The sequence below is a fragment of the Achroia grisella genome, unplaced genomic scaffold (assembly GCF_030625045.1).
Source record: "Achroia grisella isolate CSIRO2021 unplaced genomic scaffold, CSIRO_AGI_Agris_v1 utg1174, whole genome shotgun sequence".
Lineage (NCBI taxonomy): Eukaryota > Metazoa > Arthropoda > Insecta > Lepidoptera > Pyralidae > Achroia > Achroia grisella.
This window is the reverse complement of record NW_026712590.1, coordinates 3016316-3034209: the sequence shown is the minus strand read 5'-3', so window position 1 is coordinate 3034209 and position 17894 is coordinate 3016316. Positions and strand designations below refer to the sequence as shown.

At 31.8% G+C, this 17894-nt stretch overlaps 1 protein-coding gene across 1 annotated transcript in view; it reads right to left on the bottom strand.

Annotated features, from left to right (window-relative positions):
* The window catches only part of LOC131852073 (uncharacterized), a 69747-nt gene extending 52871 nt beyond the window's left edge, over window positions 1-16876 (bottom strand). The window contains exon 1 of the mRNA XM_059202711.1: window positions 16785-16876. The gene's annotated coding sequence lies outside the window, so the exon portion shown is untranslated. The remainder of the gene's footprint in view (window positions 1-16784) is intronic.
* Window positions 16877-17894: the final 1018 nt, after the last annotated feature.

The following is a 17894-nucleotide window of genomic DNA, read 5'->3' as shown; positions in this document are numbered from 1 at the left end:
ATCACAGATAATATAATATAACATAGCTGTATGTTACCTGCGATTTTGCTTGCTTCTGTTAGATAATAAATACTCTTAAGAAAAGTTGTTTATTATTTGTACTGTTTTTTTAGATAATAATTAGTCTTTGACTATCCTCGTAATAATCTATTTGCACATAATTTTATTAGAATTCGGTCTGCTGTTTAGTCAGATAAGTAGTATGAGTAGAAAATTATTATCCGGCTCGAAGGACCAGTGTTCGGGTTGTATCGAAACTATAAAAGATTCTGATGGGTAAATCTGATAAATGATAGATACGATTAAAACTGTACCATCTAGACCCAAGCTAAAGCTTGTGTTGTGGGTACAAATATATAGTCTTTTTTATTATACATACATATTATAATACATCGAAAACACCCAGACCGATACAAACAATCATACTCATGAATACAAATGTTTGTACCGTGCGAGGAATCAAACCCGGGACCATCGCAAGTAAGGCGGTATGCTAAATCGCTAGACCACCGAGGCCGTCTGAATGTAAAATGTAATGATAAAATGAGTACACGCGGCGCTCTTGATTACCGTGGAGGTGATAAAATTACACTATCCTACTTTGTACAAAAAAAATTGAGTTTCAATAAAGAGATACATTTAATTTTATTAAAATAAATTAAAATTTAGTAGTATGCTATTCTAAATTTACTCACTGCATGAGTTTTTGTAGCGATGTATCTGTAGCTAAGTGCACATGTCTGGTCCCGGTCGATATTTAACTTGCGCGACTTTGATCTTTACGGCCGTCGTAATAAAAACTTACTATGCAATTAAAAATTCTGCTTTTATAAACCAATGTTTATAAAAGCAGAATTTTTAATTATGCAATGCATACTAGTAGTATTTCATTGAGTATAAATAAAACGAGTGTTGACATTTACTATAGAAATGTAGAAATAGCAATATACAGATTTGTCAACGGGTGTATTCTGGTAAATCTCGCATTATATTTACTAGAGTTTCCTACATAACACAAATAAGATAGATGTATTTGTATTCATGAGTATGATTGTTTGTATCGGTCTGGGTGTTTTCTATGTATAATATTTATGTATTTACAAAATATATATCTATGTATATGTATCAGTTATCTAGTACCCATAACACAAGCTTTAGCTAGCTTAACTTGGGTCTAGATGGCGCTGTGTTGACTTGAGAAAAAAAAAATTAATACCAATTTTGCCTCGAAATCAGGCCTTTCCGATGTCGGTTAGATATATTATATATTTCCGGTTAATTATATTATTCATTTATTTCCGGTTCGCCACTTAATTGACTGTCGTTTGTACGTACAGAATAAGTCGGTGCTTTATTTCCGTCGCAACAGAAATACTCACAAAGTGGGACGTTATCTAATCTATTTGCCACAAATGTTTCTAATGCCAGATGTTTATGGATACATCTTCATTATACGAGTATATCTTACTAGCTGTTACCCCGACTTCGTCCATGTGGATTTTTTTTATTTATTAAAAAAATATATATTTATATAAATAATTTCTAAATTAAAAGTAGCCTGTTATTCCTTATAATGTGAGCTCTCTGCGTGTGAAAGTTCTGTCGGAATCGGTCCAGCCGTTAATCTGCACAAGAACAAACAGACAGACAGAGAGATCAAAATTGTATAATTTTTTTATATAATATTTAAGTATCGTATAGTACCGTAAGTACTTTCTTTCGTATTTAGTGAAATTTATTAATATGAAATTACAAACAGATACTTTATTTTTTTATTTCTATAGATATGTGTATATTTATAAGATATAAAAATGAATGAATATTTATTTTTTCCCTCCTCAAAAACATCAAATACATTACAGAAGCATTACGATATTATAAATTACTAAACTAGATCGGAGATCTATATCTGTGGGATTCAGGCACATTATGATTCTAAAATAAACTTAGCAACATAAACAATTAAAATAAAGGAAAAATAATTAAAACAAAAAGTAAATCTTTATTTATAAAATTATGTATATAAATTAAGCGATAGTAATTGAGTGGTAGAACCAGGATTACGTTTTAATTTTTTGTTGTTTATCTTTTATATCTGGAATTTAACAGCTATGAAGGTATTTTAAATTAATTTTTATACATATTTAAATAACTTCAACTGACTACCCCATCTCGATAACTGTCGTGACGGTATATTATAAACATCAAAAAGAACGTTTCTTACATCTTGCATTTCGTATGTTTCTAAATCTGCGCGTTTAATATGATAATTAATTATGTGGAATGCAGCGGATGGAATTTAATGGAATGTAATGGAATGAATGTTTGTATTACTACCCATTGATATATGCGTTTAATTCTAAAATAGTTTATGAGCACGTGCACGGTTGAATATCAAAATCTATATATTAATACATGTAGTAAAAACTTTGTACTTCTTTTTACGAAAATTGCGCTGTTAGAGGAGTATGAAATTACGCATACTTATCTATATTAATATTACAAAGCTGAAGAGTTCGTTTGCTTGTAGTGCTAGTACTAGTGTCAGGAACTACTGGTTCGAATTGAAAATTATTTTTGTGTTGGATAGTACATTTGTCGAGGAAGGTTTTAAGCTATATATATTACGCTACAACCAATGGAAGAGACGCATCAGTGAGAAATTTTGTATAAATGGGGAACATTATTCATATTTGAGAGCTTTCGTTACGTACAATACGTACTCTGGACGAAGTCGCAGACACAGCTAGAAATTTTGAGGAGTGCAGAATGCTAATATTTTCATTAAATGTGCATAAATTAAATCAAATCAAAATATATTTATTCCCGTACTTCTATAAGAGACTTTTATGATAGGTCAAATGTACTGTCAGTTCGGAATGCTTTCGAGATGAGAAGAACCGACAAGAATCTCAGCTCGTATTCTTTTCATATATGATTGTACATGTTTAAATGAAATGAATAAAAAACAAACACACTATCATGTATTTGACACTCACACGCATTTATTGCTAACGTAACACAACAATTTACAAATAATACACAAATTATGAAATAAAAAAATTACATAGAAAGTCGGTAATAGGAGCTGCCTCAGCTACTGCTGATATACCTCAATTTTTTTTTAATGAGTAATGGGGGCTGCCTGTAAACCTACACCTACATATACAGCGCTGGTTTACAGGCAGCCCCCATTACTCATTAAAAAAAATACTAACGTGCGGGTTCTTTAAATATTAACTACATATCATACATGATATATATAGAAAACGATCCAGATCGAGGAATCGAACCCGCGAAGATCGGAAGTAAAACTATTAAAATTTTTTAAATTTTTAGGTTGAACTTTATTAAGGTTCAATTGTCAGTCTAAATGTATATAGTATATGTACATATTATGTGTGTGTAAGTGGGTGTTTATTAAACGTATGATAGAGTGTACAATATTTTTTTATTAATGTATTAAATTAACTAGCCGTTACCAGACTACACAAATTTTTACCCTCTATTACAACCCTTTGTAGATTGTTTTTTGTTACAAAATGCCCATGTTCATCCTTGAACATGAAAAACATGAATGAGAGGTAACAGACAGAGAGACAATTTCGCATTTAGAATATAAGTATGTATTACGTATTTTTAAGCATGAAATAAAAAAAATAATGATCTTTTTCACTTGTTCACCATAGAAATTATTATTGGGCCATTTTTCATACGCGGTAGGCCATTTTTCATAAGGGGTACAAAGTTTTCGATTCACGTATTAATATCTAGATTTCGTGATTAATCCCGTGACCTAAATGAATAAAAGAACCCCATTTTCATACATAGGTATAGATTTAAAAATACATATATGTTTACATGATCGTAAATAGATATGGAATTCTAGGCCTAGTATTTGGCAGTGATACATTCATAAATCACTCGACGTTTCTAATTTCGCCCAGATTTGACATATAGTGTGTTGAAAAAATATGTTAAATTTATTATTTACGACTGTTGAAAACATAGTGATTTGTGTATATATCTATAACTATGTATTTACTATCTAATAATAGCCTATAAAACTGAGATACGAACTGTTTACGACTAAACTATAGTTTAGCTGTAATAATATTGTCATGTCTTTATTTCTCTATACGAATAAGCATTTATAAATACTTATAAGTCCTATTAAAGACATTTTTACATTACTGACGTGTTCGGTGGTCTGGCGGTGTAGTTCCTACACCGCTTTACTCCGATGGTCGCGGGTTCAATTTCTCGCACAGCACAAACATGAGCATAATTGTTTGTATCGGTCTGGGTATTTTCTATGTATTTACAAAAAAAAATGTAACTATGAATTTGTATCGGTGATCTAGTCTCCATAACACAAGCTTTAGCTAGCTTTATTTGGGTCTAGATGGCGCAGTGTGAGGTGTCCTGGGTTTATTATTATTATTTTATATATTTCCCTTTTTACGGGGGTAATACGTTCAAACACGCGGTCCTTAGCCAAACGTGGATGAGTTAAAAAGTTATATGAAGATGATGCATGTGATGATGATAGAAATTTCCTTACAATACGGCATGTGTTAAAATGACGGCATTTAGTCATTAATATTATAACGTTTATCAGAATTTGTTAATGATTTTTACATATGCCAACCCTACTAATCTGCGTCCTGGAAAAGGGAAGTACGTTTAGTCCGATGTCCCTACTTAACTTAGCACGTAAATAGATGAACTCAAATGAACCGGAAACATTGTGTGCTAATGTGAAGTAGCATTGCTAAACAATTTTCAGTATTACCATGAAATGACTATTTGTTAAATTCTATTAATTTCTGAGCTAGAGTTATTTTTTTAAACCACGCACAATACGCACAGAACCGTCTAGTTACAAGGTAAGCAGTGTTAGTACAATGTAATATTACCTTATCTGGGGTACTAAACAATGGTAGCAAGCGTGATAGCAATATTTAAACAATCGAAATGTTGTCGTAAATATTTACGCTTCGTTCTACTCAGCTTACTCTATTATTTACAGTAAACTTAAAGGTATTATTAATTTATTTCATATTCTCTGTTAACTTTATAATGCCTTTATACGTAGTGATGTAAATTTTCAAGAATTAGTCTATTGTTATTAGTGAAAGCCTGTCAGTGGCTTATTATGACGTACATATTGATTTTATTTAATATGTACTTGAATAGCCTTGGTTTTCCTTTAATAAATAAATAAATAAAAAAATATTTTCGTTATTCTGAAAATTGCAATGTTTTGTAAATTTTTTTAAATTATTATACTGTATTTGATTGGTCATACGTATGAGCTAAAGGTGGATCCATTTTAAGTGATATTTGAGTATACAGTATATTTATATATTTGTAATTATAAATCAAACTTGTTTAGTACCTATACACATAATGTTATGATGTGACACTCACGATACCACTCTTGCGTTACCCTTCTGGATGACTAAGATGTCATACCTCTTAACCTGTATTAATCACTGCTATATCTCAACCTTCCACCAAAACAAGCTTCTTGGCTGCTGAAAACTGCTTTATTTTCGATGGTCGCGGGGTCATTCTTCGCCCGATGCAAACATTTGTATTGGCATTTTATGTTTTCTATGAATATTATGCATACATTAAAAAATATTTCTAATTATATCAGTTGTCTAATATCCATAACCCCAAGTTCTATTTATCTTGGGTTTAGATGACGCTGCGTGAATTGTCTTAGGTTGTTATTGTTATATTATTATTTATTAGCCGAATTCACGTGAGCGATTCCGTAGAATAGAGTTAGTTTATTAATAGGATGAATGTGGATATTAACCACACTTCGAAGAAATATTGACCTAAAAGTCCGGTCACGTCCGGACGGAGCAATTTATATTAATATATCTCTTCAACCGACTTCGATTTTTTTTAATTAAATATTTTTTTATAGGTGAAATTTTCGTTAATATCATTAAACTTTTTTTGTAGCAGTTTAATGACATAATAACAATTTAGGTAAATATTGTTTATTGAAGAAATTATGAAACTATCGGCTTATTTAAACATCTGTTTCGTGCATAGTAGATTTTATGAATTCGTAAATATATCTTATGTCTACTTAGGTACCTAAGTCGTTCATTCCTTCGATATTGCTCCTGATTTTAGTGTAACGTGTGGGCTGTTACATGTAGAATTTGCTGAGAAGAATACACAAGAAACGGCTCATTACAGTGACGTCATAATCGGTATTTAGGCTCTCTTCCAAAGATCATCCATAGAATTACGGTAGTTAGCCGTGGAAACGTAAACGTTTATTTACATTTCACTTTCAGGGCAACAGGGCCGTGAAATTCATTGATACTTGTGTTTTATGGTGTAAAAGAAACGGTAATTTCAGCTCAAATTACCCATTGTTAAAAGACTATAATATCTTTTATGGCCGCCTAAAGATCAGGGAATACGGGTACAGTACCGATATATATATCATGATTTTATGCATATTACACACATACACACATACAGGTGAAAATGAAAATAATCGTAATATATTTGTCGCCAAAAAGACGCATGCAAAGTCATCCTCTTTCTTGTAAGTTTTGATATATGTCACTGTAAAACAGAGATAGTAGGTATTTAGATTTTATAGATTGTTAGAGATTATGGATGATAATGAAATGGTGCACCCGCCTATGCTAACGGTTTACGCTGGCGGGGCACCAGTGGAGGATGATAAGATAAGCACGAGGTCAGGTCAGTTAGCCCATCGTAGTAAAATCACTATGAATTTATAACCATGTTTTCCAGGGGGAACCAAGTGGTGGTCAACCTAATATTGTATATGGCTAGCACTGGGGTTATTCAGTCCACTTTTCTAACAATCTCCTTCCCCCCAGTAGGACAGTATTATGTTAACATATGTTAATGCCTTGTTATCGATAAGTGAAATAAACTTAGTAAAGCAGTCATTTGGAGTTTGCTTTTACAGTGAATTCATCCCCACACGCTGGAACCTAAATGGTCTCGGACATTGCGGAGTTTCACAGATACTTCCTCCAGTGTACGCTTAGATTGTGGAATGAACTACCTGCCGTAGTTTTCTTGAAAGTCCACAGCAAGGGCTTTTTAAGGGTATATTAAGGTTTCTTAAAGGTCAACTTCAACACACATGTGACACCCCTCGTGTTTCAGGTGTCCATAGGCTACGATAACCGTTTATCATGATGGGCCGTATGCTTGTTTGCCATTTACGTAGTATAAAAAAAGGGAAGTGCGTCTTCTTACTATTGTATTGGGTTTTTTTTCTTTAATTTAAGTAAGGTTAAGTTAAATCTATTTTTTATATAACAGGAACAGCAAACAATTTGATGGTTCAGGAAATGATAAGTGAAAACCGTCGCCTATATTGAATAGCAACAGTAAACATTAAACAGTAACGTGTAACGCCCGTGAAAACACGAAATACATTACCTACATTACTATACATATTTCAGAGGACTAAGACATCATGCCTCTTATCCTGTAATTTCACTGCCTGATCCGTACCCTACAACCGAAACAGCTTAAAAAACAAGCTATTTGGCTGCTGAAATAGGTGAGACTGTGGTACCCGCACAGGGAACTTGTATGTACAGTCTACTTTTCTCACGCATCTTCTTAAACTTTACGTAATATATTTTCCCGTTCAGCTGAGCAAAAGCGTCAGGAAACACGTGAAAAATTAAATAAACTACATATCGTATCATAAAATAACAGTAATCAGCCTTGGTCGGTTTCATCACTGGCTATACGCAAATAGGTACATATAAATTACTCGCTTGTTTACATTTGTATAAGCGAAGCAGGCAAGCTCCAGTCGATCCCGGAAACATTCAGGGTTCCGTGGGTAAATAAATAGAATGCTATTATACAAGCCATTTCTATTTGTATTATAAACAATTTATGTAATAATAATATAAGATATTATACTAAAAATGTTAAAACTTGAGCTTTTAAAAAGGATTATTAAATATAGTTCAGAATGGACAAATATCACTTAAACTTTTAGAATAGTTAAAAGAGATGTTTTCTTTTTTTTAAGTTACTTGAAAATAAAATGTTCTTCAAATGTCATTTCTTTCCATCCTCAAGTTGCTCGGAAGAGATCGCTTTTTAGTGATAAGTCCGCCCATTGTTACCTTCCTCTCTTGTTTGATGTCATATGTTTTTATATATAATTATGTATGGAACATTACCTTCTGGGAGAGGAACAATAAAGTGATTCATCATTCTGAAACGATTCGCAACGCTTTCCAGCAATCTTGACCAGATCGTCGGTCGTAAAGTGATTCATTCATTAATTATTTTCTTTAATGTATATTCGTAATATTTGTAACAGGTTTGTATTGGTCACTTTCTGCACAATACTAACATTTGTATTCATGAAAATATAGGATCCCTTTGGTTTGTTTTCTATAAATATTATTTACCAGGTAGAGTTTGTAAAAGTCGTCTGCGTGGGTTACTTTAGTGTCATCATGAACCGCTAAGCAGCTCGTTTTGTAAGCTGCGTTTCGTTTGTAGGGTGTAATAATGGATAAGGTAGTGAAACTACATATTAGGTAGTGAAATTTTACATAAGAAGTCATAACATAGCATTCCTTCGGAAGGGCAGTGCAGTGTCGTCCCAAAAAGCAGAGCTTGTATAATAATACAAGCTCTGCTTTTTGGGACTAGTGCTGTCCGTAGACTTATATTTTTATTATTTTTACTTTTATTCATAGTTTCATAACAATCCATACAAATTTTTATAATAATTCAACGGAAGTGTATCTATCTACTCGTTTATTACGTTTTCACGACTAAACGGCTGAAGAGAAATGAATGAGATTGACCGTAAAGATGTATTGTATTAGTACAACGTGCCTAGTGATACGATATCTTCACGGTAAATCCTATAGCCTATGCCTGTATATAGGCAATGTTTTATATAGAAACAGCAGACGAAGTCGCCTGTAACAGGTAGTTATAATATAGATTTGTTTACTTAAGTTACCACATAAGTAGATACATACATATCGTAAATCTGTAATAGACCTAAATAAAGTTATTTTGATTTTGATATTTTGATACTATATTGTAATACAAGATATTGTATATTACTTTATTATCAAAATTATGATGAGTTGTTTTCTTTTGGGACTTAAATTTGAGTTCATTAAGATTCAAAATTGAACAGTTATGAGGCTTTCAAGGCCAACAGTCCCTTTATATATGTCATATCTGTTTAAATATGTTGCTCTTTTATGAAGTCGGTTAGAAATCTAATCGCATAGCGGTCGTAGTTATCAATAAATTAAAACATACGGAACTTTCCAATAGTAAATACAAGTCGCGCTTGTGTCTATTTTTTAATGGTAATTTAACCTTGTGTAGAGTTGAGATCTCATTTATACAAGGTTAATTCTAGGTGCGATGAAACTCTGTTGATGAATAACACATTCCTGGCGCCTTTGAACAGATATCGAGATTTTCTTTTGAAATTATCGAATTTAACAGCGAAAATTCTAATTAAAAACAGGGAAAATAGAATGAAAAAATATGTTCACAGTTAACGGATCGTTCTGACACCATTTCATTAGTAACTAATTGATCTGCGTAACTTCGTCTGCGTAACATTGTCTCCTTTTTAGCAATATTTTGCATTGATTTCCACTCATATTGGTCATAATAGATGTTATATAGCTTTACTCACTGTGTTGTCACTATGTTACTTACTTTACTTTATATAAGTTAGTTAAGATAACGTTCAAACTTAATATAAAAACAAACTCACAGGTTTTATAATATCATTGTAATACTACAATTGATATTTAACTTATATTTATACCATAGTTAAATTAAAGATTTGTATCATAATTGATCGGATGAAACCTCAATAGAACTTTATACAAACCTGTCTCACCTATTTCAGTTAGCAGCACTCTCTGAAAGCTGTATTTAATTTTAAAAAGTTTAATCGGTTTAAGTTCGTTATGTACATTATTATTAGAGTATAATTAGAGTGTGAGATTGAATGGCGATAATCTCTAGATTTACTAAATCGATTTTGATAATTCTTTTAGTATTACATAGCCCTTTTATCCAGAAATACTATAAGCTAGAAACATCACGCTACGACTAATACTCCTATTAGTAGCTTCAATAAAAATATTACAAAATTGGGGAAAATAAGACTCCGTTGAAGTTTGGTGTGTCGGATATATTAGATTTAGAGTCACGTAAATTTCATGACGGAACTATAAATATGGATGTCTTATTAAATTTAATAGAGTGAGAATATGGGAGCGCGTTGAAGCACGTGTCATAGTATCATATAAAGAACTATTTAAGGCGACTTAAATCAATTATTAAAATATGGTACGGTCAGGGCTCAGCAACTTGTTTTACTGGCTATAATCAGTGCAGTGTTACAGATATATACTATAATATAAATCTATACTAATATACAAAGCTGAAGAGTTTTCTATTTGCTTGAATCCGCTTATTCCTGAAACTACAAACAGATTGAAATTTTTGTTTTTCCTTTTGTAAAACGTAGAAATAAATTTATAACCTAACTTAAATAATGGTTATTTTGCCGGGATTACATTGGAATGAGCTGGAGATTCCATGGTCAAATTATGAAGGTAAAATGATATTTTATAGCATGTAAGAACCAGACAATTCCCAAGAGCGAGTAATAAGGCTTTTTGTAAGTGGATTTGTCCACGTGACAAAAAGGTTATATTCTGTTTAACATTATGTTGCAAATCATCTAAAATAAAAATGTTAGAAAATACTACAAAAAAATATTACTACAAAGCTGCAAATTTTTTATATTAATTTAAATGACATCATATTGCCGCATAGCTATTTATTATTATTATTATATAATGTGTATAATGACGTGCCATCAATAAAATATAGCACAGTGACTGAATTGTACAGAGAGATAAATTTCTTAATATTCCATGGATTCACCGTGCGGGTACTACGTCCATTGTGTTTTAGAGTGAAAAACTCTAAGCAGAACCCGATCTCCATTAACACCCATCTTAATTACTCGTGTTGCCTTCCTTACCCAACCTTCCTTGCGAGATGTACCTGCTCATGCAGTTTTGGATACTCGTTCTAGTAACAGCTACATTTTGAATTGCCTTGGCTTGTTCATAATGGTAGTAACGGCCAGAAATAAATTACGTCAGACGAGTTACGTGATTCTTTACCCCTCTCCGTTCAAATTTCAAAATATGTGACGTCGACTATTTTCGTTAATACTTCTAATTTAGTGTTTTAATACTACTATATTAAATTTTGAATTTGACGCCACTAAAAATAGAACATCTGCCATTCCTTTGTCATACAATATCACACTTTATAGAATATAATAAAATAAAAATTTATTTAATCTTGTTTATTCAAAACTGAAATTTAAGCACTCTTGAATAGTCATACTTATCTTTTTAATCCGCTCATTTAGAAAGCTGTCTCCTCACAAAAAGAACGAGCGAGAAACTTGAAAATCTAAAAGGGCCTAAAGAAACCTTTTATGTAATCATTGTAACGTTACATTTTTAAATAGAAGGGTGTGAATACAAACTACCACTAATTTATTACAGTCAAAATATTAAATATACAATTAATTGGTTAAGTAGCTAAACAAGATTAAAATAGTTGCAGCCATTAGAGTAGAATAGGCCTACAAGCAGCACCCGTTCACAAATATGACGGATAAGCCAGCCATATATAGAGAACCCAACGACCGGATTTATTGACGCCCTCTTCCCTTTACATATAACGTAATTTATGTAGGGGGGCCCTTATGAGACGTTACGGACGAGCCAAGGTCTTCATCAGGTAGCGGCTAAATTAATACAATAGAGACGAAACATGGCACCTTACCTAATATGATCAGCTGTAGACGTACGCGCAATGAATAGACGATAAAATATGCAATGATCTTTCAATAGCGAATTGTAATGTTTATACAGACGCGGCGGAACGATGATTGAGCTTTGCGTCATAAATAATAATCAATTGGTATGAGTTTTGGGTCTAATATAAAATAGATGTAATGGATGACGTTGTTTCTTGACGATATTGTACTATTGGCAGTGAAATCATTATGAATGTGGCAAATTGCATTTGTAGTAAATCATCACTGATTTGCATTTATCTTATTATTTTAGTTCGCTCATTCGGTCATCTGTTGATCGTAATACTATAGTTATATTGTTTATATAAACTGTTTGCTAGTATTCGATCCAAATCCTATATATAATTTTATTTATTGTTAATTTTGAATCTGTTCTGTTACATATACTAATAAAGGCTATAACAGAATAGCAGAGAGGGTGGACTCACTGCCCGCTCTGAGTTATAGACGATTTTGTCCCGTTTATAATTTTAAATTTTTATTAAAACAGCAGTTGTATTAGTTTTTATTTGAGACATATAATGATTATTATTATTATATTAATGAATCACTATTTCCTTTTGTCCTAAGTTGACGGGTGGACAGATTTCGTTATTTTTTGTTGTTGTGTTTGTAATTATCAGGACAAGGTTATTATAGAAGAAAAAAATAATTACACGACTGTTAATATAAATTATAATTCATAGTTAAGACAGAACAAAATCTGTCGAGTCGACTAGTAATAGAATAATTACCTTTTCACTATTCTTATTGTATATATCTTATAAGTATTTACCTCTTACCGTACTACTTTTTATCTTATTGTTAGGACACTAATCTATCGCCAACATTGTTACTTGGGGTATATCAATTAAGAACGGTTTTATATTCGATCACTTTCAGAGGACTGAGAAGTCTTTTATCTAGTAATTTCACTGCCTAATCTGACTCTATAACCGAAACACTTTTTTTTATATTAAAATTTGAGCGCGTTTGACCGCAATCTCACCTGATGTTAGGTGATATACAAAACAATACATTTACTACTTACAAAACAAGCTGCTTGACAGCTAAAATAAGTATTACTTAGGTACCCATTACTTTTTACGGAAACATTTTTAGTTCAATAATATATAAAGAATTAAAAATGGATACCCTTTATCGTATTTAACATCCTATTCGAGTCGTGAGTATAGAGTCAATTCTAATAAAGTACCCAGCCAAGATCCTATAAGATTAAGTTTTTACTAGAGAGAGACATTGTATGAAATCATGATTTATGTATTATTAACTGTGCCCGTGACTTTGTTCGCGTGTTATAATAATCTTGACCAAATAAAGAAAAAATATTCAATAATCTAACCCAAAAAATCCAAAGATAAAAGTTTCATCGTTCCAGATTTAAGAAGGTCGATACTTGCATACAACCCTTCATCTCCCCTTTCAATCCCATACAACCCTTTTTTCGCATAAAAAATATCCTTTCTCAGGGACTAGACTATCTGTGTACCAAACTTCATATAAATCACTTCAGTAGTTTTGTCGTGAAAGCGAGACAGACAGACAGACAGATTACTTTCGCATTTATAATATTAGTAGGGATTAAATCGTTCAGTTGACTGCAGTCGTTATTTACAAAATAATTAAAAATACAGACTACTAAAGAATTCTACCGAAACTTTTGTTTCAATTTAATGTTGAAAATCTATATTTATATTTGTATTACATACTCATGTTCTTAATTTCTAAAGTTAAATATTATATGTCCAATATAAATTTAAATGTTCAATATAAATAACTACGAAAAAGATTAAATAGTGAAGTATTTTAACTACACTCAAATTAGTAGTAAATGCAATAAAAAAGTATTTTAATTATATTTAGATTAGTAGTAAATAACTTAATTAACGGATATTCAACCAAAGCAAGACTGGCATTAGTAATTCTGCCAACCACAAATAACTCAGGGGAATTTCTTGAACACCGAGACCATTGTCACACAGTAATGGGTTCACGTTAATTACTATTTTGAGATAGTTCGCTGAACTTCCAACCAAAGGGTATAGTGTACGATTCGTAGTACACTTTATTTATACAAAATGCCCACGTGTAGTCCTTATTATGAACATTAACATTATCAAAGCGCCTTTCATAGCAGTTATATACGTTAGGAATTAAATAAACTTATCTTTAAAATTTCACTTTACAGTTTTTGGCTGTGTGTTTATAAAAACGAAACGTGTAATTTGTTAACTTCAAATCAAGATACGTTTTGAAACCGAACTTTGAAAAACCAATTGAAAAACCGAAACGAAACGAAAGAACAATTGAAAAACTGAACCCATGTTCCTTCATTCGTTCATTTTGACATAGTGGCTAAGTCACTATTACCTATATAACTATCCTAGGATATCGTTTGTGAAAACGAAGAGTACTCAATTTTTAAATTTCGAATCAAGGTTATTTTATTTGTTCAAATAATTGACATAGTAATGAAATTTATACATCAAGAAGCACATGTAGGAAATCCTAGGATCTAATTTATGAAAAACAGTACTTGTATGTTTTGAAATTAGAACTCAATTTGGAAGAGTTCAAATAATGGTGAAACAGCACAGGTAAGATACCTGTGTTGTTTTTTTGCCTCAGACATTTATGAGAAATAAAATTCGAACAAAGTTTCGTAGAGTTGACAAGGCAAAGAAAGAGCACAGGGAGGATACCTGTGCTGTTTCTTTTCCTCTGACTTTATGAAATATAAAATGTGTATGTTTTGAAATACGAACAAAGTTTCGTAGAGTTGACAAGGCAAAAATACAGCACAAAATTGAAATTCAAATCGATGTTCGTAAAATTCACATAATTATGAAACAGCACGCGTATGAGATCCAATTTATGAAAACCAATTCTATGCTGTTCGCTGCTTCACTACGATGTAAAATTTAATCTACATTCATTCATGTATTCCCAGATATATGATATGCATATCTCTGTATGGTGGAATGTAGGATCAGATAAGTCAGAGCTAGTTAGTGCTGCGTTAGTCTGCGTATGCGTTATGTCGCAACTCGCAACCGCGTAGCTGTCAAGGATGCCAGAAATAGATAGCACGTCGATAATATCAAAGGTATATGGACCCGAGTCATAGTCATACTCGTCATAATCTAACTGGTCAGAACTATGAAATACTAGTTGTACTCGCGTTTTCACTCACATGCCATTTATAGCCTAGGAGTTATTCTGATGTGTAAGCTACTGTAAAGTTTCTTCAAAATACGTCCAGTAGTTTTTGTGTTAAAGAGAAAGAAACATCTATCCATCCATACTCACAAACTTTTGCGTTTATAATTTTAATGAAATAACTGAATCTTCATGTATGCAATTCAGTAAAATTAATTTGTTCAACCAAGAGTTTAAATTGCAAGTAGTCACAGAAAACATTGAATGGAAAGTTTAAACATTTTTTTGATTTATTGATTGAATTGAGTCAATCTATTAAGTATCTGTTTAGGACAAGCATTTTAAGCCTTACTATAATTTCTATAGAAATTATAATTAAAACCTCAGAAATCGTAACTTTTAATAAATTTATAACAAGTCTCAATTAAAGTTTGTGATTAATGCTTCTATGATAGGAAACAATAATGATAATTAAAGATAAAAGATAAACTATTATTCTGCGATTTGGCTGTATTCTCTATACCCACGTCCCGTAACATGCATTCAATCAATATTATGAGCGAAATAAAGGCATTTCAAATGTTGCTATAACATTTACAGTTGATATTGCCTCTGACTATGAATCTAAAGTGGTTGGGGATAAATCGTCTCTCGAATTAATAAATAATTTATATGTATTAGCGTACATACAGAAATATAGGACACAAAAACGATGAAACTGATCAGCATGATTATGCGAAAGAAATTGTAATATGTCAATGACGTCATGAGACATGCTAAGTGGGGATAAACCAGATACTTGTTCAAGGGACATTTGCCTGCATATTCCTGGCAACCTTCCTGAGGAACCTTCGGATGTTATTTATTTGGCTGCAGCAGAGCATTGTCTACGAGCAGCAAAACGTCAAAATTGAAGATGTTATCTAACCTCCCATAGAAATGGAACTCGAAGAAGATTTCAATACATATGAAATTAATTTAATGTATGTACATCAAAGTTTAGTAAACATTGAGTAATTGTACCAACCATTGTAGAAGAAAATAACATAGTAGGTAATACAGAAATTCTTTAGCACAGATGTTACAATCTATAAATTAATATTATTGTACAAAAGTTAACAAATATTATTATTATTAATTAAAGTATAATATAATAGAAACTAGGTTCTTTCATAATGGCGGGAAAAACTATATCATACGGAGCTTATAACATAGTGTCTGCAACATTCTTGATAGATGTATTGTGTAACATCTGGCCTTTATGTAACTTTTATATTCTTTTGACTTAGGATTTGTGGTTTGATACTGCTACAAGTAGGTATCAAAACCAACGATGGAATAAATGTATATATAATGTACCGATAATAGTATAGATAGAGTAAATAATACGTGTATAAATTTTACTTAATTTTCAATGTTGTGGTGAAGTCGTCATTAGCCTATTCCTGACCACTACTGGATATATGCCTAATCTTTCATCATATACGCTGATCTGGATTTTCTCTACAATATATAGTATCCAGTTTTTTAAGATTCTGTTATAAGCAATATTATGAACCTATTACTAAATAGAAAAGATAAAATAATTATAGAAATAAATTATAAAACCAATACTTGCTAAGAAAATGTTACAGATATATAAATGAGTATCTTATAATAAAGATAATGAACACCATACCTTTATTAAAAATAGACTCGGTGCTTTCAGCTTTGAAACATCCAGACACAATCCACAACAAACAAATAAAAACACAGTTAAACACCACAGAGAGACACTTAAAACTGGAAGTTATCGGATGAAACGTGGAAAGGAACGTAACATTTCATTTGAAAAAAGAAAACCGCGGGCTCACGATTCCAATTTCAAAACCGCACAACCGCGCACCGCTGAACACGTTCCGATTTCAAATCCAGAAGTGGCCAGTGTTTTTCACTCATAAAAATAACTTTACATGAACGTATTATTCCGTAAAATAATGTAAACATAGAGCGGGGATCGGTGCGTACGATCTTCTTTGACATCGCGATTTCGACTGACTAATTTTAACAGTGTTGATCGCATATTCGGATGCAGCAAGATCTCGGGCCTGTATCGATTCGGTTCGTCATCGATGCGCTTGCGATAAATCACTGCTTCTGTTTCGAGTGATCGCCCGATAACGCTGTACAGATGTTTTATGGGGTTCCTTTGATATGACGAACCTTATGACATCCTGGTCATAATGGCAAAGAACCATTATAACTAAAATATATTTAACAGAATTTTTATACAGGATGCTATTGATCATTTGTACATTTTACTTCTACTAAAGTGATAATGTAATTTGCATAATATACAATAATAATAATAATAAAGATATTTATTTTGGGATCAATGGCCTATTTGTTTGTATTGTTTTCTAATGTTAGTAAAGTTCTTTACTATGTAGTATTACAGTTACAGTCGTTACAAATTGTTAGACCTCTGTCTAACAAGTACTCACACAATGTTGTATAATAGGCAAAACAATTTAAGAATAACAATATTTATTAAAAAAAAAATAAGAATGAAATTCTTGAATAATGAGTGTAATATTTCATGGCGGATCCAATTTAAAATAAAGGCACACCTTTAGAAAGCCTTTCTAACCGTGAATTGTGTGAATAAAAGTGAAATGAATTTACAACAATGCATTGTTTTTAAATTATTAATAATCATGTAGGTAGTTAATTAAAATTTTTGTCCTATAACGCAAACGGGGTTGGGGATGTTTCTTTAATTATACAGGGGTTACTAACCCTTCCGATG